Here is a 22,814-nt window from a genome sequence, read left to right on the forward strand (position 1 = left end):
AATTTCCCATCGTTTGAAGTGTTGAGGTGTGTGCTGTTGAGGACGAATCGAATGAGTACTCATATTTTTGCTAGCTTGCTATGTTATTCCTCATTAGCCATCATTTGTTGGGAAATTCAACTTTGGAACATGATTAGTGTGTGTGAATTATTGATATGTATTGTGAGATTATGAAATGGAGTTTAAATTCTTATTGACATTCACTGTCTTTTGAATTTAACCATGTTTTAATTATTGAGATTCATTGTGATATTGTGAAATGGAGTTTAAATTCTTTATGACATTCATTGTCTTTGAATTTAACTATGGTTTTAAGTATCCACTGTTTATATGACTTATGAATTGTGTTTTAAAGATGTATTTGATTAATGTTGTGCACCATTGAGACAATGGCTCAGCGATAGCTTTTCATTCTTTATCGCGGTGAAGTGACTATGAGGCGTGAGACTAGGTTTGCTAGGGCAACAACGAAAGATCATTGGGTATATTGAGTATACCGTATTTTGCATTTTGTATTGTAATATATGTTCACTGTATGTATATAGTGTTCTTGGTTTTGAGCAATTGTAAATTAAAATTGTACATTGGAGTTCTAAAATAAATTGTAAATTATTCTGGCTTGTAAAAATTTGTGATGTATTTCTTTTATCTCAGCCTTTGAAATTACTGAAAAATTGTTGTGGATTTGAGTTGAGAAACATATTGTGTTGATTAAATATTGGAGTTGAGATTGAGAAATATATTTGAAGTGCTTTTTATAGGTTTTTGAATAACTGTTTTATTCAAAATATAGATGGCACTCCGCCAAAATTTTTACAGAAATTCCTAATTATTCAAATGTGTTAGCTGTTTCCCTTTAGTTCAAAAAAATTTTTAACACTTGTAAATAGTGCTCACCACTGTAAAAAGAAGTAAGAAAAGTTTTAAAATCCCTTGTAGTGTACTTAATGGGTTATCAGTAGACGAAGTTGGTAAATCATTAGGTATACTATGGGATCATGTTATGCCTTACAGAGGGGTAGGGTGCGACATGTTTTAGTGGTATCAGAGCAAGTTTTTAAATTCTGTTTTCACCTGTAAATTGAATATTCTTTCTTTATAGTACAACTGCTCAATGTCATTTTTGAAACATACTGTACATTACATTATAAATATGCACTAACGGGAGAAAATCTCCGTGTGTTATTTGTTCGGGAGGTCTAAGATCCTCGCATTGACTATGAAAGAGGGTGATCATTCAGTCGATCAGTCTATAGAGGCTGAGGTGCAAGGGGATGCCCTAGCCCTACACAATGTCAGTGGATTGGCAGCACTAGCCTCCTCAGTACCGCAGTTTCCTGCTCAATTCGCTCAGCAGATGGTTGCAATGTTTCAACAAATGGTCGGTAATATGCCTACTCAAGTCCCACTGGACACGGTGGTACAACCACGATCTTACGCTGGCGATATGACAAATTAATGAAATATGGGGCTCTGAGTTCAAGGGGCGATGGATCCTCTAGAGCGAGCAGTGGGTAGAGAGAATGGATAGGGTATTCAAGAAGCTACATTGCAGAGGAGCTCAGATTTGAATATTGATATCTCTACTCTGAGAGGATGCATATGACTAGTGGAAAACCATTCCCCACAGTCTGGTAAAACTTTCAGTGCTAACATGGAATGACTTTCTCAGGGATTTCAGACAAAAATATGTCCTTGATGCTTATGTGGACCAGAAGCTGCAAGAGTTCCTAAGTCTGAAACAGGGGAGTATATCAGTGGCTGAATATGAAAGGGAATTTTCCTGCCTAAGCCATTATCTGATGAAGTCTACTTTCTACCAACAGGAGAGATGCAAGAGGTTTGGCGGCTTGAAGCCTAGTATCAGTTACAAGTGGTCAGATTCAAACATACTAACTTCTCTGAACTTATTTCTCAAGCACTAGAGTTAGAAAGAATTGAATCTGAAGCAGTCCTAGAGAAAAAGAAATCAGAGAAGATAGAAAAAGAGGAAAATCGGTAGAAACGAGTTCGGTGGTCCTACTAGAAAGAGGAAGAACTATGGGGGACACAGTAGAGGTGGTAAGAAGTCTGGCAGGGGAAGATATTCAAGATAGAAACCTCCTCTATCTGGTCAATAGAGTACCAGAGGTTCCTACCCTCCCCGCCAATGTGAAACTTGTGGAAGAAATCATGGTGGGATATGCTACAAGGCTATTAGAGCTGTTATAGCTGTGGAGTATAGGCCACTTTACCAGGTGCACCAATACTCGCGAGTTAGACCACCTCCTACTCTGTAGAAAGGTCGGTTGAGCCACTGTCACGAGAGGTTCACAACCACCCACAGAGGTAGAGGCGGGGGTAGAGGTAGCCCGATGGGTAGCCAAGGCACGTGAAACAATCGAGCAAGGCGATTGCTCGGTCGAGTCTATGCAATGAGGCAGAGAAGAGGCTAAGACATCGATGTTGTGGTGGCACCTTCTCAACTTTTAACCAAGATGTGTTTGTGTTATTTGATCCATGTTCTACCCATTCTTATGTGAGTGCTAGCATCATTGATTTCATTGCTATTCCATGTACAAAAATGGACTTTGAGGGGCTAGTAATAAGCCAGTTAGGACAAGAGGTCAGGGTTAATAGAATGTATAGGGATTGTCCTTGGTGATTCAAGGACACACTTTTTGTCGATCACATTGAAATGCCCATTCGAGAGATTATGATATCATCTTGGGCATGGATTGGTTAGCGAGCATCATGCCATGATTGATTGTAGGCGAAAGCGGTCACTTTTGGTCTCCTCGATGCTGATAAAGTGGTAATACACGGGAAGAGGCAGATATTGCCATCAAACATCATTTCGGCTATACTAGCTAGAAAAATGATCAGAAAGGGGTGTGAAGCATACTTGGCACATGTGGTAGACACCCAAGTGGGAGTCGGCATTGAGGACATCCCTATAGTATATGACTTTCGGATGTGTTTCTGATGAATTGCAGGATTACCTCGAGAAGAGAGGTGCGATTTGAAATTAATGTTATGCACGTGTGGATCCAATCTCCATAACACCATACAGAATGGCACCAGTAGAGTTGAAGGAGTTGAAGGCACAATTGCGAGAACTACTTGAAAAGGGCTTCATCCGCCCTAGTGTGTCACCTTGGGGAGTGCCAGTATTGTTTGTTAAGAAGAAGGATGGCACTCTTCACTTATGTATTGACTACCGACAGTTAAATAAGGTGACAATAAAGAACAGATATCCATTGCCTCGCATTGATGATCTATTTGATCAGTTGAAGGGTGCAGTTGTATTCTCCAAAATTGATTTTTGATCTGGTTATTATTAATTGAAAGTGCAAGAGTAGAGTATTCCATAAACTGCTTTCAGAACTCAGTATGGCCACTATGAGTTTCTAGTAATGCCATTTGGGTGAGCAAATGCTCCAACTGCTTTTACGAATCTGATGAACGCTATCCTCAGACCATATCTCGACCAATTTGTGATGGTGTTTATTGATGATATTTTGATATACTCGAGGAATGTAGAGGAGCATGACAGACATCTACAGTTTTATTGCGGACTTTAAGGGAGAAAGCGGCTATACCCCAAATTGTCAAAATGTGAATTTTGGCTAAAAGAAATCTCCTTTTTGGGACATGTTGTGTCAAATTTGAAGGGATCAAGGTAGATTCCAGCAAGGTAGAAGCTAGCTTTAGTTGGACGCCACCCCGGAATATCACAGAAATTCGCAGTTTTCTAGGTTTAGCTAGATATTACCGTCGGTTTGTGAAAGGGTTTTCAATGTTATCTTCTCCACTGACCAAGCTGCTTCGGAAAGATGTAAAATTTCAGTGGACAAATAAATGCCAACAGATTTTTGATGAGTTGAAGAGGTGTTAGACTGAAGCTCCAGTCCTTACTTTACCTACTCCGAGTAAAGAATATATAGTTTATAGTGATGCTTCTCACAATGGGTTAGGCTGTGTACTGATGCAAGATCAGAATGTCATTGCTTATGCATCACGCTAGCTGAAACTGCATGAGAGGAACTACCCAACACATGATTTGGAGCTAGCAGCTATTGTTTTTGCTCTAAAGATCTGGAGACACTATTTGTATGGGGAGAAATGTTACATTGACACATATCACAAGAGCTTGAAGTATTTGGGCACACAGAAGGATTTGAATTTGAGGTAGAGGAGATGGTTAGAACTCATTAAAGACTATGATTGCTTAATAGACTATCAGCCAGGGAAAGCAAATGTGGTGGCTAACTCCTTAAGTCGCAAGACTATGGCAAGTCTCAGAGTTTCTCCTTTGTCCATGATACATGAGTTGGAAGCACAGCATGCCAGTTTAGAGGTTGAAGATGAGGGACAGACAGTAGTTGCATGGCATGTACAGCCAGTGTTGATTGATCATATCAGAATGGCTGCTCATAGTGATGAAAAATATCAGAAGCTACTGAAAGAAGTCCAGAAGGGCAAGAAACCTGAATTCTCTGTGAGAGATGATGGTTTATTGTGACATCAGGGCAGAATGTGCATTCCTAATGATGTTGAATTGAGACGGATCATTGTGAAGGAAGCACATGAGTCTCCTTTTGCTATGCACCCTGGTGGAACTAAAATGTACAGAGGGCTGAAAGAGCATTACTAGTGGATGGGTATGAAGAGAGATATAGCTGAATTTGTTTCCAAATGCCTAACTTATCGACAAGTAAAGCGAACATCAAGTTCCATTTGGTTTGTCACATCCATTGCGATGTCAGTGGAAATGGGAGCGGATAACTATGGATTTTGTTACGGGACTTTCGAGGACACAGAATAGTCATGATGCAGTATGGGTTATAGTTGACAGACTGACCAAGTCTGCTCACTTTTTGCTAGTTCAGATGGACTATAGTTTGGAGAGATTGGCCAGATTGTACATTTATGAAAATATAAAACTACATGGGGTGCGATATCGATTGTATCGGCAGAGATCCTAGGTTCACTTCTAGATTAGGGTAGTCTTGAGAGAGTCCTAGGAACTAGATTGAACTTGCCTGACATTCCACCCATAGCAGATGGCGATATGAGAGGGTTATTCATATATTAGAGGATATGCTACGGGCTTGTGTGATTGAGTTTGAGGGTAGTTGGGATACACACTTGCCTTTGATTGAGTTTGCTTATAACAACGACTACCAATCAAGCATTGGGATGCCTCCATATGAAGCTTTGTATGGCGAAAGTGCAGAACTCCCTATGTTGGGATGAAGTTGGTGAAAGGAAGATGATTGGGCGAGAAATTGTTGTGAGATAGAGGAAAAGATCAGTTGATCGAGAGAGATCGACTCAAAGTGCATCGCAGTTAGAAGTCCTATGTTGATACGAGAGAAGAGATATTGAATATGCGATGGGTGATAAGGTATTCCTCAAAGTTTCTCCTTGGAAGAGAATTATGAGATTTGGAAGAAAGGGAAACTAAGTCCTCGTTTCATTGGACCATATGAGGTTACGGAAAGAGTGGGTCCTTTGGCATATCGGTTGGCATGGACTCGGAGCTAGAAAGGATACACAGTGTCTTTCATGTGTCCATGTTAAGGAGGTACAGATCAGACCCATCTCATATACTATCAGTTGAAGAGATTGAGGTAAATCCAGACCTCTCCTATGAGGAAGAACCCATAGAAATTCTAGCTTATGAGGTGAAGCAGCTGAGGAATAAACAGTTACACCTGGTTAAAGTGCTGTGGAACCATCATTCAGGCCAGGAAGCTACTAGGGAACGTGAAGAGGATATGAGGAGACAGCACCCATAGCTGTTCAGAGACTAATGCCAGGTAAAATTTCGAGAGGAAATTTATTTTAAGGGGGGGAGAATTATAACACCCCTATGTTCGGTAGTGCGCTCTACTGTTCTGGTGACCAGTGTTGTCCGGACAGCTAAGAAGCGTAGAACTACACTTAGATATGGATGAGGAGACATAAAATAATGAAATACAAGAAAAGAAAATACAAGAAAAACAAAGGAAAAATAATAGCAATGAAATGTAACCAAGTTAAGCAATGAGAACCCTAGCGATGGGTGATCGCCTTTGGGAAAGTCGTGGCGTGGACCGTTGACTAATACTGGACTAGGGAAACCCTGAAAAATATTTTTAGGACTTAAATAAATGTCTATTGAAGTATAAATACCATTATAAATATCAAAGAAAAATTAATTAATTAGTACAAAAAAAGTGAGAAATCGAGAAAATGATAAAACCCGGTGTTACCGAAAAATTGGGAATGCAATCCGAACAGGGGCATTATGGTCATTTGACACCCCGAGTTGTCTTTTGACCTAAATGTCCATTAAAAATAAATGATATTGCACTTGGAAAATGTCATGAAAAATTAAATTGGTGATACCTAATGTAAATAACAAAAATTGGGAGCTTAATGTGAGAAATTGGGAATTTAAGATTAAATAAACATTAAATTACAAATAGTGCTCTGCTAACTCACCTAAGTGGACCACTTACTCTTCATTTTGGACAGATTTCATCTTCTTCCTCACCTCTCAAAATTCCAGCCGAAAACTTTCTTGAGAAAACCGCCTTTGCCGTATGGTTTTGGAGCTTCATGCAAGCTTGATCTAAGCTTCTTTCTTTGCACTTACTTCATTAAAAGTTGTCCATACACCTTGGGCAGTAGATAGGCAACAAGAAGACCAAGTTTTGGAGAGGTTTTGAAGAGTTTCCAAAGTGGTAAGAAGGTATTTTTGATGCTTGCTTCATTAAAGTTTGTGTGGATGTTATGGGTAGTTGAATTGTAGAAAGATTTTTGAGTTTGATGTTTAAAGGGAGATGTGTATTTTTGGTAGCCATGGAAACTCCATAAAAACAGTTTATCCTTGCTTGTAAATGGTAGATTAAAGGGTTGATTAAGTGTTTATGTGTGTAGGAATAAATTGGGTGATGTATACTAAGTATATATTAATGTACATTTGATTTTGAAAGCTTGGAAATTAATTCAAAGAGAGGTATGAATCGGCAACTTGAAGTGTGAACCCAAAATATGTATTTCATGGTTTGGTTTATGGAATTATATGATTGAATTATGGTGCTTGTTATGGCAGCTTGTACATGTGTGTAAGAGTTTGAGTTTGGACATGTAAATGAGCTATATTATGTAGTTAAATTGTGTGTAACTTGGACTTGGTAAATTCTAGACTATAAGGTGCATATTGAGTGTGGTTATAAGCTGCCAAAATGACCAAAAATGTGTTGTGAAATGTGTTTATGTTATGGTACAAAACAGAAATGGCATGAATGTGCAACTTGGTAAGTGTTAAAAGTGTATTTGGTATGTGATGAAGAGTGTTGCAATAGGGCAGTGTGTATTTTGACTAAGAACCTTAAGTGTGTGGCTCCAATTGGTATAAGACCAATTGGAGGTGAAACTAGGCACAAAATGTGCCAACTTTCATGAAGGAAGCTTACCAAAATTCTGCTTGGAAGGTAACATGAAAAATGACCAAATCCGGATTAGTGCATTTAAGGCCTGAAAATTGACCATTTGGGCAGCAGTTAGTATTTTGGCCATAACTCACTCAAAACAGGTCCAATTGACCTGAAATTTTTACCATTAATAGTTTAGACAGATATCTACAAGTCTTATGAAGACATTAACACCCAGAAATAACCATAAGCAAGTCAAATAGCTTGCACAAGTTCGGGTCCAAAAATTGGCCGAACCAAAAGTGACTTAAAATGGCCTAAAGTGGCCAATTTTGGTACATTGTCACCAGCAATAGTAAAATGACCATAACTTGGTCAACTAAACTCAGAATGACCTAAAATTTTTCCCTGCGTGCAATAAGACATTGATCTACAAGTTTGTAGTTTTGGTGAAACCCAAAGCGGGGAACTAGGTCATCAGGTTAGGTCAAATTTGTATAACGGAATCAGACAAATTGCAATAAAGCATAATATACATCGAAATGAATTTGGTAACATGTACCAACCTAAAAGGTAAAAATGTGACATATTGGTAACATTAAAACCTAATTCACCTAGAATGCATCGAGTCGACATCTTAGGTTGATTAAGGAAATAATAGAATTGATGAATTAATTACTAAGCATTATCATTAGAGACAGTTTAAATGAGTACTAAAACACTTCAAATTGTGTTTCTCGATTAGCAAAGACTCGAGGAAAGGGAAGAAATCTTGAGTCGAGCCAAGAGCGATTATCAAAGGTTTGTGCGCTTGATTGTTTCTTTTGAATTTTTCAATTGAAATAAATCATGACTATTTGTATATTATTGTTTTAAATTGTGAAAATGTGTTTGAATGGATACTTATTGCTTGAAAAGCATTGTAAATGGTTTGAAACGGTGAAAATTTGTTTGAATGATATTGATGGATACTTATTGATTGAAAATCATTGCAAATGGTTTGAAAGCACAGCTATCATGTATATTGATTGAATTCCTCGCTAGCTTTTCTAGTGGGACGAATTGAATTCCCTCTCTGGCTGAAGTGTTGAGGTGAGTGGCTGTTAAGGACAAATCAAATGAGTACTCATATTTTTGCTAGCTAGCTATGTTATTCCTCATTAGCCATCGGCTTTTGGGATGAATTGAATTCCTCATTAGCCATCGGCTTTTGGGACGAATTGAACTTTGGAACATGATTAAGCTGTGTGTGATTTATTGGTATGTATTGTGAGATGGAGTTTAAATTCTTATTGAAATTCACTGTCTTTTGAATTTAACCATGTTTTGATTATTGAGATTCATTGTGATATTGTGAAATGAAGTTTAAATTCTTTATGACATTCATTGTCGTTGAATTTAACTATGGTTTTAAGTATCCACTATTTGTATGACTTATGATTTGTGTTTTAAAGATGTATTTGATTAATGTTGTGCACCACTGAGACAATGGCTCGTGATAGCTTTCATTCTTTGTCGCGGTAGGCAGACAGACAAAGCGTGAGACTAGGCTACTAGGGCAATACTGAAAGATCATTGGGTATATTGAGTATATCGTATTTTGCATTTTGCATTGTAATGTATGTTCCTTTGTATGTATATAATTTTCTTGGTTTTGAGCGATTGTAAATTAAAATTGTACATTGAAGTTCTAAAATAAATTGTAAATTATTTTGGCTTGTAAAAATTTGTGATGCATTTCTTTTATCTCGACCTTTGAAATTCTTGAAAAATTATTGTGGATTTGAGTTGAGAAACATATTGTGTTGATTAAATGTTGGAGTTGAGATTGAGAAATATATTTGAAGTGCTTTTACGAGTTTTGAAGAACTATTTTATTTAAAATATAGATGGCACTCATGAAAATTTTCTGAGAAATTCCTAATAATTCAAATGTGTTAAATTTGTTTCCCTTGATTCAAAAAATTTTTAACACTGTAAATAGTGCTCACCACTTTGTAAAAAGAAGTAAGAAAAGTTTTAAAATCCCTGTAGTTTATTTAATGGGTTATTAGTAGATGAAGTTAGAAATTCATTAGGTATACTACGGGATCATGTTATGTCTTACAGAGGGGTAAGGTGTGACATGGCCAGGTACTTGAAACATCAAGAACAATTAAATGAACATAGGATTTTATCTCTATTTACTTAGAGGAACAAATTCCATCTTGATCAACACCTACCTCCATATATAACTAGTAGGAGCCAACACATGCCCATATACCCATACACAGTACAAGTATGAAAGCGATCAAACTCAAACTACCTATATATAAGATAAGCTGTGCTATCGAGGTCTAAAGATTATATGCACTGATATGATTCCTGACAAAACATTGACAAGAGTAAACTCCATGTGCTTGTCATAAATGTCATTAGTTCGGCCTACTTATCATTTATAAGTGCCTATCATGTTTGCTATATGGCATGAGACTCACCATTCCATCTTAATTATATCTCATATAAATAACTTAGTAACAAATATGAATACAATCTTTCTGGATAAGTCATGTCCTTATTATGAAGTATCCTCGATTGTGAGCCTATTTATGATACTTTGTACTAGAAATACTATCACTCATATTCTTAACAGCTTAAGAATAGAATTTCTAACAAAATATCAATGGACCTTTTCTATTACACAAAAATATATTATGTAAACGGAAAAGTGGAAAAGCCTTTTATTAATAAAAATATGTACAAGATACATACTAAATGATATGCTATAGGGCATACTACTAATAGTTTAAATATTTTTTCAGACGGTCACCGATAACTCATTAAGTACCCTACAAGGGATTTTAAAACAATTTTCTTACATTTTGGAAGTGGTGAGCATTTTGGTAGGAATTAAAATTATTTATTCAAAGCTTAAATGTTAGTAAAAACTTTTATCCATTTTAAATTTGCCGAAAATTTTATAAAAATTTGGACAGAGTTTCGTCTGTATTTTGAGAAAACAGTTCTTCAAAATCTTGAGAAAAACACTTCCAATAAATTTTTCACAACTCCTAACCTCTTAATAATCTCAAGTCAACTCAATTCAATCCATTTCAAAATAATTCCACAATCCAATCAAAGTTTATCATCTCACAATATTTCATAACTTCATTAACAGTGCATAACGTATGAAATTCACAAATATAAATCTTAATTTACAGAAGAAAATCCAAAAATAATATGATTACAATTTATTATACAACTGCTCAACTTTACATTGATACATAAAACATTACAATATTTACATCAAAATTAATTACAAAGGTATAAAACAATACCCATACAAAAAAATCAGTGTAGTCCTCAGCATCAATAGCAGCTCACTCTGCTGCTTTCTCCTTGCTCTTATCTGCGGCAGCAAACTAAGCTATCGCTGAGTATAAAAATGCTCAGTGGTGTACAATAAAAATTTTAAATACAATACATAAATCATTCATTAACAAAACATAATTTAAATATTTCTCAATCACATTTCACAAATTATCAAAACTCATAATAACACAATTTAGTCAAATAATTTAATAAACGCAGTGTTGCCAAGTCATACACAACTTAAGCCATGACAAAAAATTTCCGATCAATGCCGTGTTATATACCACGGCAAAGCAATCTACAACCCCACTAATCGAAATCAATGAGGGAGGTGGCTAGCTTGCTAATGAGTACTCATCCGATCTACAATCTCAACTGGTAAACCAGAGAGGGAGGAAAAATAATCGATCTCACCCCATGAATGGAGGAGAAATAATAAGGCACTGTCATGCTAAGTGTGAACACAAAATCAATTCAAAACAATTTAATCAAATAATTTGTGAGAAATCTGATCAATTTTCAAAGTCATATTTGCGATCATAAAATGGCAACACAATACATAATTAATCACAGAAGTCAAATTTTCAAGGATAAAATATTTAAACAAGAATTATTATGCGCTGACCTGACGTGAGTCCCCTCTAGGCCTTGACTCAGTCTCTCAGACCTTCCAAGTCTTTTTCAGCTGAAACACACAGTTTCACAGTGTTTTCGTATCATAACTTAGCATAAATCCAAAAATAAATTCAAATTCACTTTTATCTAGCTTATATCTGCTAAACTTGACGTTCTTTAAAATTTGTGTTTCGGGGTTACTATTCACCACGCTATTCAAGTCAATTTGTTGACTTTCTAAGGCTTAATAGGTATGCAAATTCCAACTTCACCCACATACCACATTTTGGTCACTAAATTTGTTGATTTTGGTTGTTTTCTCAAAAGTTAGGTCTTTTAGGCAAAATTGCCAATTTTCAGTTTTGGAGTCCTAAGTTACACTATTCCATTGGTCATTTTATTGTTGGAATTTGGCAAAACTTTCTTCATAGAAAATGTTTCCTAATGTCTTAAGTTTATTCTCCTTTTTGAATCACCCCAATTGGAGTTTTGTAGCTCAAGTTATGGCCATTTGAACCATGGCTGCCGGATTGCATTCAACCCAGAATTCTGGGCAATTTTTGGTGCTGGCAGTTTTGGGTCACCAAATTATGGTGGCCAAATGACTTGGTTAATGGCATAATTTGGGTTTGTGGTCTTCATGAAAGTTTTAGGCCTATATCTCATCTAACCACTGGTAACATTTCAGATCATTTAGACCTGCCTAGCTGATGTTATGGCCAAATGAACAAACACTGTTCATTTGGCCAGTTTGTACAGGGCAGCCTGTAATTTTCTAAGTTTGGTCAATTTGTTCGCTAGGTTTTGGTCACTTTTTGGGCATGCTTCCTGAATGAAAATTGCGTCATTTAGTGTCTATTTTCATTCTCAATTGGTCCCATACCAATTGGACTTGTAAAATTTGATTTTTCGTCCCTCAAAAGTATCTTGGTCATGCTGCCAGTAGCATGACCACACTCAATCCGAATTGGCTTGTGATTCAAACACTCCTAACACACCTCATTATATCATAATTGACCATTACTTTCCTTAAACTAGGTCAACCACATCATTTCACCATTTCTTCACATTTTTGCCTCTAAACCCTGGGTGTCCAAAACCCTAACTCACTAAATTGTTGCATTTAACCCAGTTAAAGCATTTAATAATAATTATTCAACACAATTAAGCTCACATACACTTTCAAATCCACCAAATTCATGCATACATACATCAAAACCCTAGTTGGCCAAAATTCAACTTTGTCCTTCACAATTATTTTCTTTTGAATTTAAGTTAAAATCTAAGTTAAATTAACTCAAAACATATGTTTTAAACTAAAAATTTAAATTTAAATTCTTACCTCACTTGAGCTTTCCAATCTTCTTAATTCCCTAATTTTTCTCTAATTTCTTTCTTCTACACTTCTTTTCAATACTCAAAATCAAGGTTTAACTTGAGGAACTAGGAAATTTATGACAAAATTTAGGGTTTTAGAAGCTTAAATTTAAGCTCTCATGGAGGAACTTAGTGAGAGAAATGAGAGAAGTGAGTGTTCACAGCAAACATGGAGAAGATGATAGAAAAATCGCTTTTTAATTTTGTTTTTATGTATAATTATCCTTCTTTTTGACTTAGTCAAAATTTCAAGTAATTAGAATTTAATTATGAGGTCATGTGTGATGTTACACACATCATGTCATAAGGCAATTTTCTTTTCTTTTTTCTTTTTCCTTTATTTTTCAATGGTTCTTTAATTTAATTTGCTATTCCAAAATTTTCATTTCTCTGATTTTTTTTTACAGTTACGTCAGGAGTCAGCTCTTGGGGATAGTTGACCAAATTGCCCCTCGCCGGTTCAACCCGGTTTGCAAATAATTCAACATTTCTTCTAGCTTCCTGACCTAATTATTTGACTGGCTTAATAGTTCTTTTTCATGATTTTCTCTTTTCCACTGTGTTCGTAATGGTCCTAAGGACATGACGTCACATTTCTGATTCTAAATTTGAGTTTAAATTGACTTCGTAGTCATTCCCGAGAAGGTCACCCATCGCTGTGACTCTCGGCTTGTTTAACTTCTTATGTTCTGTTTTTCTTATTTATACTTAACTAATTAGCAATTACTAATTATTTGTGTTTATAGGTTATCTACTTGTCTTAGATGTGGTTCTAATCCCCTTAATTATCCGGACCGACAGGTCCAAGGAGCGATGAGATCTACCATGCTATACAAGCGGGGTGTTACAGTGCGATGAAGCCTTGAGTCGATCTCTGATACATATGATCTTTTCCTCTGTTTGCTTAACAATTTATGGACCAATTATCTTTCTTTCACCTACTTCATCCCAACATAGGGGAGTTCTGCACTTTTTTCCATACAAAGCTTCATATGGAGGCATCCCAATGCTTGATTGGTAGCTGTTGTTATAAGAAAACTCTATCAAAGGCAAGTGTGTATCCCAACTACCTTCAAACTCAATCACACAAGCTCGTAGTATATCCTCCAAGATCTGAATTACCCTCTTAGACTGGCCATCTGTCTATAGGTGGAATGCCGTGCTGAAATTCAATTTAGTTCCTTGGGCTCTCTAAAGACTACCCCAGAATCTAGAAGTGAACCTAGGATCTCTGTCTGATACAATCGATACTGGCACTCCATACAATCTTACAATTTCATCTATGTACAATCTGGCCAATCTTTCCAAACTATAGTTCATCCGAACTGGCAAGAATGTGAGCAGACTTGGTCAGTCTATCAACTATGACCCATACTGCATTATGACTATTCTGTGTCCTCGGAAGTCCCATCACAAAATCCATAGTTATCCATTCCCATTTCCACTTTGGTATTGGCAATAGATGGAATGAACCAATTGGTACTTGATGTTACGCCTTCACTTGGCGACAAGTTAGGCATTTGGAGACAAAATCAGCTACATCCCTTTTCATACCTATCCACCATGAATGCTCTTTTAACCCTCTGTACATTTTAGTTCCACGGGATGCATGACAAAGGAGACTCATGTGCTTCCTTCATAATGATCTGTCTCAAGTCAACATCATTAAGAAAGCACATTACCTACGATGTAGTAATAAACCATCATCTCTCATAGAGAATTCCGATTTCTTGCCTGCTTGAACTTCTTTCAATAGCTTCGATATTTTCATCATTACGAGTAACCATTACGATATGATCAATCAACAGTTGTATATGCCAGGCAACTACTGTCTGTGCCTCATCATCAATCTCTAAACTGGCATGCTATGCTTTTAACTCATATACCATGGACAAAGGGGAAACTCTAAGACTTGCCATAATCTTGCTACTTAAGGCGTTAGCCACTACGTTTTATTTCCCTGGTGATAGTCTATTAAGAAATCATAGTTTTTAACTAGTTCTAACCATCTCCTGTCTCATGTTCAATTCTTTACGAGTGCCCAAATACTTCTAGCTCTTGTGATCGTGTAGATATAACACTTCTCCCCATATAAGTAATGTCTCCAGATCTTCAGAGCAAAAACAATAGTTGCTAGCTCCAAGTCATGTGTCGGATAGTTCCTCTCATGCAGTTTTAGCTGGCATGATGTATAAGCAATGAAATTTCGATCTTACATCAGTACATAGCCTAATCCATTGTGAGAAGCATCACTATAAACTGTTTATTCTTTACCAGTGTAGGTAAAGTAAGGACTAGAGCTTCAGTTAAACACCTCTTCAACTCATCAATACTCTCGGCATTTATCCGTCCACTAAAATTTCACATCTTTACAAGCGGCTTAGTCGGTGGAGAAGCCAACATAGAGAACCCTTTCACAAATCGCGGTAGCATCGGTTAAACCTAGAAAACTGCGAATTTCTGTGATATTTCTTGGTGGCTTTCAATTAAAGATAGCTTCTACCTTGCTGGAATCTACCTTGATCCCTTCAGCTAACACAACAAGTCCCAAGAAAGAGATTTCTTTCAGCCAAAATTCACATTTCGATAATTTGGCGTATAGTTGTTTCTCCCTTAAGGTCTGTAATACAATCCGCAGATGTCTATCATGTTCCTCTGCATTCCTCGAATATAGCAAAATATCATCAATAAGCACCACCACAAATTGGTCGAGATATGGTCTGAAGATAGTGTTCATCAGATCCATAAAAGCAGCTGGAGCATTAGTTAACCCGAATGGCATTACTAGAAACTCATAGTGGCCATATCAAGTTCTAAAAGTAGTTTTTTGAATACTCTACAATCACCGCAAGTATACGTATCGCTAACTAGTAATAAAGTGATAAGTAGAGCATCGTTCCCACGAGGAATTTTGTTTAGCAAGTACCAATCTACACAGAAATCTTGACTGTCTAGGCTATCGAATACTTAAGGAATGAAGTTTGTTAACTTTAAACACTAAAATGGTAAACTTAAAATGAAATGATTTATTTGAAGCAATTATGGAATTAAGATTTCACACTTGAATCTTACTAGGGATGTTATCTCATTTATTTGCTGATTTGAGGATCGTTTTCCTTGATGGAAATCAGTCCTAAGCTATCCTAAATCCTCTCTCAAGGCATCTAGGTTGTATTATAATTAACTCGAACCCTACTTTCGTGGTGATTAAATTAATTAAAATCCTTTAAGACCTTTGACCAATTTTTAGGTTCTTCAAAGGTATCAGCCTATGTCTAGGTCATAATTCCTAGGTTTAAGATCTTGATTTTCTAATGTTAATCTTCACCTTTCATTCCTTCAATTAACATCTACAATCAAAACTAAGTGGGTACCAACACATAGCATGCATTATGTAACACCCCAACGTTCGGTAGTGCGTTCTACTGCTCCGGTGACCAGTGTTGTCCGGACAGCTAGGATGCCTAGAACTACCCTTTGACATGAGGGAGGAGACATAAAATAATGAAATACAAGAAAAGAAAATACAAGAAAAACAAAGGAAAAATAATAGCAAAGAAATGTGATCAAGTTAAGCGAGCCGGGAAACCTAGCGATGGGTGATCCTTTGGGAAGTCACGGCGTGGACCGTTGACTAATACGACTGCGGGAAGCATGGAAAACATTTTTAGGACTTAAATAGACCCTTATTGAAGAATAAATATCATTAGAAAGATCAAATAAAAATTAAATAATTAGTACAAAGAAAAGTGAGAAATCGAAAAACAGACAAAACCCGGTATTACCGAAAAATCGGGAATGCAACCCGAACAGGGGCATTATGGTCATTTGACATCCCGAATTGTCTTTTGACCTAAATGTCCATTAAAAATAAATAATATTACACTTAGAAAATAAAATGAAAAATTAGTTTAGTGGTACCTAATACAAATAGCTAAAATCATGGGTTAATATGGAATAAATGAACAATTGGCTTATTATATGATTATTTGGAGTTAGTGGACCATTAAAGGATTAATTAAACACATAGTGGGGCAGGTGTACATCCATTATCCAAGGCAGAAACTTCATCTTCTCCATTGTACCAAAGTTGCCGTGAATGAAGGAGAGGAAACTCCATGGACATTTTCATGCAAGCTTGATCCATCCTTCCATTTCAACTCCAAACACTTGAGTTCCTTCATTAAACTTTGTTTACTCATCACAAGGAAGAGTTTGATACTAAATTTGAGAAGTTTAAGCAAGGTTTAACAAGCTCCAAGCATAAGGTAAGTTCATAATTTTGAAGATAGCTTTGTTAAGTTTTGTGTGCATGTTATGGGTGTTGGTTTTGTGAAGGAAAATTTTGAGTTTGAAGAGTTATTGTTGTTTTCATTTTGGACAGCCATGGAGTCACGTTTTTGATGAGATATTTATGCATATAATTGATGAGAAATAATGTTGATCATGGTGATTTAATATCCTAGAGGATTATTTCACATATATATGGTGATTTATGCACTTGGATGGGAATTGGTAAATTGTAGGGCACTTTGATGTTGAAGAACAATTTTCTGCAGCTTGGGAACCCTTGAATAATTGTATGTATTGATGGAAGTGTTGGCAGAATGTTGACATAGAAGAATTGATGAATGTATATGTAAATTAGTAGTGGAGATTATATGTAATGATTAGGTGTATTTATGTACATATATTGCTAAATTTGGACTTTGTGGTTTAGGGTTGTATTTGATGTATTGAGAATGTTTGTATTCTGTCCAAATTAACCATAGTAAGAAGTGATAAATGAATATGGAATGGTATTAAATCAGAATAAGGTATGGGGATTTAAAGTAGAGCAAGTTAAATGTGTGTTTGAATTGGGGTTTGAAAGATATGTAGAGGACAGTGTGCAAATAGACCAATAAGTTTAAATGTGTAACCTCAATTGGTATGAGACCAATTGGAGGTGAAACTAGGCACAAAATGTGCCAACTTTCATTGAGAAAACATACCAAAATTCTGCTTGCAAGGTGACCTAAGAAAATGACCAATTCGGATTAGGTACACTTGAGACCTAAAAACTGACCATTTGGGCAGCAGTGAGTGTTTAGGCCATAACTCACTCAAAACAGGTCCAATTGACCTGAAATTTTAACCATGAATAGTTAAGACCAATACCTACAAGTCTTATGAAGACACCAAAGCCCAGAAATGACCATAAGCAAGTCAAAAAGCTTGCACAATTTCGGGTCCAAAAACTGGCCGAACCAGAGTTGACCAAATTGACCAAAAATTGACCTAAATTGATACCATTTGACCAGCAATAGTGTAATGACCATAACTTGGTCTACTTAACTTCGATTGACCTAAAATTTTGCCCCGCGTGCAATAAGACATAGATCTACAAGTTTGTAGTTTTGACGAAGCCGAAAACCGAGGAACTAGGCCGTCGGCTAGGTCAAACCAGTGTCGGAATCGGCAATTTTCATTAAAATGCACTAAACAAGGAAATGACTTTGGTAAAACGTACCAAACCTAAAACCCTATCGAATGTGACATATTAACGACACTAAAACCTAATTTACCTAAAACGCAATGAGGGTCGGTATATTAGGTGATTAAGTGAATAATGGAGTTCAGTGCATTATTTACCAAACACCATCGATAGAGACAGTTTAATTTAGCACTGAAACACTTCAAATTGTGTTTCTCAGTTAACAAGGACTCAGCAAAAGGGAAAGAAATACTGAGTCAGGACCAGGAGACAAATATCAGAGGTTTGTGCACAATAACTATTTCTCTTGAATTTTTCAATTGAAATAAATATTGACTATTTGTATATTATTGTTTTAAATTGTGGAAATGTGTTTGATGGACACTTATTGATTGAAAAACATTGTGAATGGTTTGAAAGCTGAAAAATTGTTTGAATGATATTGATGGATACTTATTGATTGAAAAGCACTCAGAAATGGTTTTGTGGAAATTGAAGTTAATTACTACTTGTGTTGCCAATTTTTGATTGAAATTATAACTTTGGAAATTTATTGTATTCTTAAGTATCAATTGAATAAATTGTTTGGAATTGTTTTGACTCACAATTGGCATGACACGATACTATGTTCCTCCTCCATTAATGGGGTGAGTGTGATTATTCCTCCCTCTTTGACTTATCAGTCTGGGGTGAGTATGATTATGTTCCTCCCTCTTTGACTTATCAGTCTGAGGTGAGTGTGGATGAGTACTCATTAGATAGCTAGCTTCCTCCCTCATTGATTTCGATTATTGGGGTGAGTATGTCTTGTCGTGGTGTACAACACGGCATATATGGAAAAATGTGTGTCATGGCCTAAATTGTGTTATAGATTGGCAACCTTGTATTCTTGATTATTTGATCGAATTGTGTTATTATGTATTGTGAGATTGTGAAATTGATTTAAACTCTTATTGACATATCTGTCTATTGAATTCAACCATGATCTGACTTATTGAAAATTATTGTGATATTAACAAATGGAGTTTAAATTCTTGTTGACATTTATTGTCTTGAATTTAACTATGGTTTTAAGTATCCACTATTGATATGATTTATGAATTGTGATTTAAAATTTGTATTTGGTTAATGTTGTGCACCACTGAGACATTGTCTCAGCGATAGCTTTATTCTTTGTCGCAGTAGAGACAGACAGGCGTGAGCTAGGTCGCTAGTATCGCCAATGAGAGATTTTTGGGTATAGTGAGTATACCACATGTGGCATTTTGTCTTGTAATGTATATTCCTTTGTATGTATATTTTGTTCTTGGTTTTGAGCGATTGTAAATTTAAGTTGTCTGATAAAGTTGTAAAATAATTATGAGTTATTTGGCTTGTAAAAATTGTGTTATATCTTTGTATCTTAGTCTTTGAAAATCACTGTGGATTTGACTTGAGAAATGTGTTGTGTTGATAAAAATGTTGGAGTTGAGATTTGAAAATATATTGAAGTGCTTTTTACAGGTTTTCTGAAGAACTGTTTTGTCCAAAATACAAATGGCACCTTGCCAAAATTTTTGCAGATATTCCAAATAAATCAAATGAGAAAGTTGTTTCACTTGATTCACCAAAGTCTTTCACACACTGTAAATAGTGCTCACCACTGTAAAAGAAGTAAGAAAAGTTTTAAAATCCCTTGTAGTGTATTTAATGGATTATCGATGAGCGGAGTTGGTAATTCATTAGGTATACTACGGGATCATGTTATGCCTTACAGAGGGGTAGGGTGTGACATGTTTTAGTGGTATCAGAGCAAAGTTTTTAAATTATGTTTTCACCTGTCATTTGAATATTCTTTCTTCACAGTACAACTGCTCAATATCATTGTTTGATACATACAGTACATTACATTATAAATATGCACTAACGGGAGGAAATCTCCTTGTGTTATTGGTTTAGGAGATCTAAAATCCTCGCATTGACTATGGAAGAGGGTGATCGTTGATCGATCAATCTATTGAGGTCGAGGTGCAAGGATGCCCCATGCCTACATAATGTCGGTGGTTCAAGAGCACCACCCTGCGATCTGCAGATTCTCGCTCGATTCGCTCGTGACGGCTGCAATGTTCCAACAAATGGTGGTAATGTGCCTACTCAAGTCCCAATCTGAGACACGATGGTACAACCACGATCTTACGCTAGACAATATGACAAATTGATGAAATATGGGGCTACAGAGTTCAAGGGGACAGTAGATCCTCTAGAGGCAGAACAGTGGTTAGAAAGGATGGATAGAGTATTCAAGAAACTGCATTGTACAGAGGAGCTCAGATTTGAATACTCAGTGTCTTTGTTACAGGGGGATGCTTATGATTGGTGGAAAACCATTCCCCACGATGCAGTAGAACTGCGATCTTGACCTGGAATGACTTTCTCAGGGAATTCAGACAGAAATATGTCCCTGATGCTTATGTAGACCAGAAGCTGCAAGAGTTCCTAAGTTTGAAACAGGGGAGTAGATCAGTGGCTGAATATGAAAGGGAATTTTTCCGCCTGAGCCATTATGCAGTAAGTCTACTTTCTACCAGTAGGGAGAGATGTAAGAGGTTTGAAACCGGCTTGAAGCCTAGTATCAGATTACAAGTGGTCGGGTTCAAACATAATAACTTCTCTGAACTTATTTCTCAAGCACTAGAATTAGAAAGAATTGAATCTGAAGCGGCTCTTGAGAAAGAAATCGAGAGAAGCGAGAAAAAGAGGAAAGTCGTGACGAGTTCTAGTGGTCCCTCTTGGAAGAGGAAAAACTTTGGGGATCTGACGAGAGATAGTAAGAAGTCAGGTAGAGATAGATCTTTTGAATGAAACCACCTCGATCCGATCACCAACTCAACGAAACCCGTAAATGCATTGTCGGATCGACTTTGTGAAACTTGTGGTAAACCACATAGTGGGGTATGTTATAGAGCCGTAGGAGCATGCTTTAATTGTGGAGAGACTGGTCATTTTGCTAAGGATTGTGTAAATCCAGGTCGTTCTGGATCATTTACTACACCAAAGGGATCAACCCAAGTTTCTACCCCAAATAGTTCACCATCAGTTAGTAGAGGCAAAGGTAAAGGTAGGGGTAGTACACCTAGAAGTCAGACTACTGTGAATCAGCCAAAACAGGGTGATGCTTCAACGAGAGTATACGCTATACGACAGAAAAGAGACTGAGACTTTTGACATCATTGCTGGTACTTTCTCAATTAGCGACTGAGATATATATATGTATTGTTTGACCTGGAATTTTCATATTTTTACATTAGTGTTAGAACTATATGTTCTGTTGTTATTCGTTTACAGAGGAATAAATTTTGACGCATTAGTGATTAGCCTTAAGATAAGGATTGTGATAATAAGTGAAATTAGTTTTGAAAGAGTTTATCGGCGAAAAGTATTTTCTAACACACCATAAATTATAAAGCTAATTGGCGAGCCTACTTAATGTAAGGCAAGAGGACGTAAAAGTAAGATGCAGTAATGGAATTGCTCTAGATGAGGGTAAGGAGGTTACTGTTAGAAATTGCTAATGGATATTGTAATCAGAATAAGATTCGAATATCAGTGAATTCAAAAAGAATAAAAGATAGGAAAATTTGATCTATTGGGATGTATCGTAGTAACTATGCAATGTTCTTGATGTTTATACTGTAAGCTGCAGATTACAGTACTAACTTGAGATTATTGTGTAGAGCTACGTACTACCCGATAGTACACCTAGATGAGAATAGTTGCCAACGGCATCTGTTTTGGTATAGTTATGCTAGGACAGAATTTTATTGTTGGAATTAAGTTGAAAATCCTACTTAGGGATCTAAAACTCAAAAGTTAAAATATCGAAAGCTTATAGTTCAGTACAAAAGGAAGTAAGTTATAGAATATTGACAGATAAAAAGAGTTATGAAAGTAGAGAATTGAACAGTTGATTCATGTGTAACAAAGAAATATTACAAATGTGAGGAAGACTATGGACTAGAATGGTCAGAGGACTAATGACTGATGAATGATTCTAACATGACCTCAAGGGTCATTCAAGAAGGAACGTGAACCGAAATATTAGACAAAACAATAGTAAGAGGAGATTAGTATTATACAAACAAATTAAACATGGTATTAGATTGTTAAAAGTCTTATACGAATTTGAGGAAAAGAAGATTATACGATCATATAGACAGGAGAAAATAAACGTATGACTATTGTAAGATAGCTATTGGGTAAAATTTCGTGGACGAAATTTATTTAAGGGGGGGAGAATTGTAACACCCCAAAGTTCGGTAGTGCGTTCTACTGCTCCGGTGACCAGTGTTGTCCAGACAGCTAGGATGCCTAGAACTACCCTTTGACATGAGGAAGGAGACATAAAATAATGAAATACAAGAAAAGAAAATACAAGAAAAACAAAGGAAAAATAATAGCAAAGAAATGTGATCAAGTTAAGCGAGCCGGGAAACCTAGCGATGGGTGACCGCACTGGGAAGTCACGGCGTGGACCGTTGACTAGCCCTGGACTGCGGGGAACCCTGGAAAACATTTTTAGGACTTAAATAGACCCTTATTGAAGAATAAAT

The sequence above is a fragment of the Hevea brasiliensis genome, chromosome 3, assembly GCF_030052815.1.
Source record: "Hevea brasiliensis isolate MT/VB/25A 57/8 chromosome 3, ASM3005281v1, whole genome shotgun sequence".
Taxonomy (NCBI): Eukaryota; Viridiplantae; Streptophyta; class Magnoliopsida; order Malpighiales; family Euphorbiaceae; genus Hevea; species Hevea brasiliensis.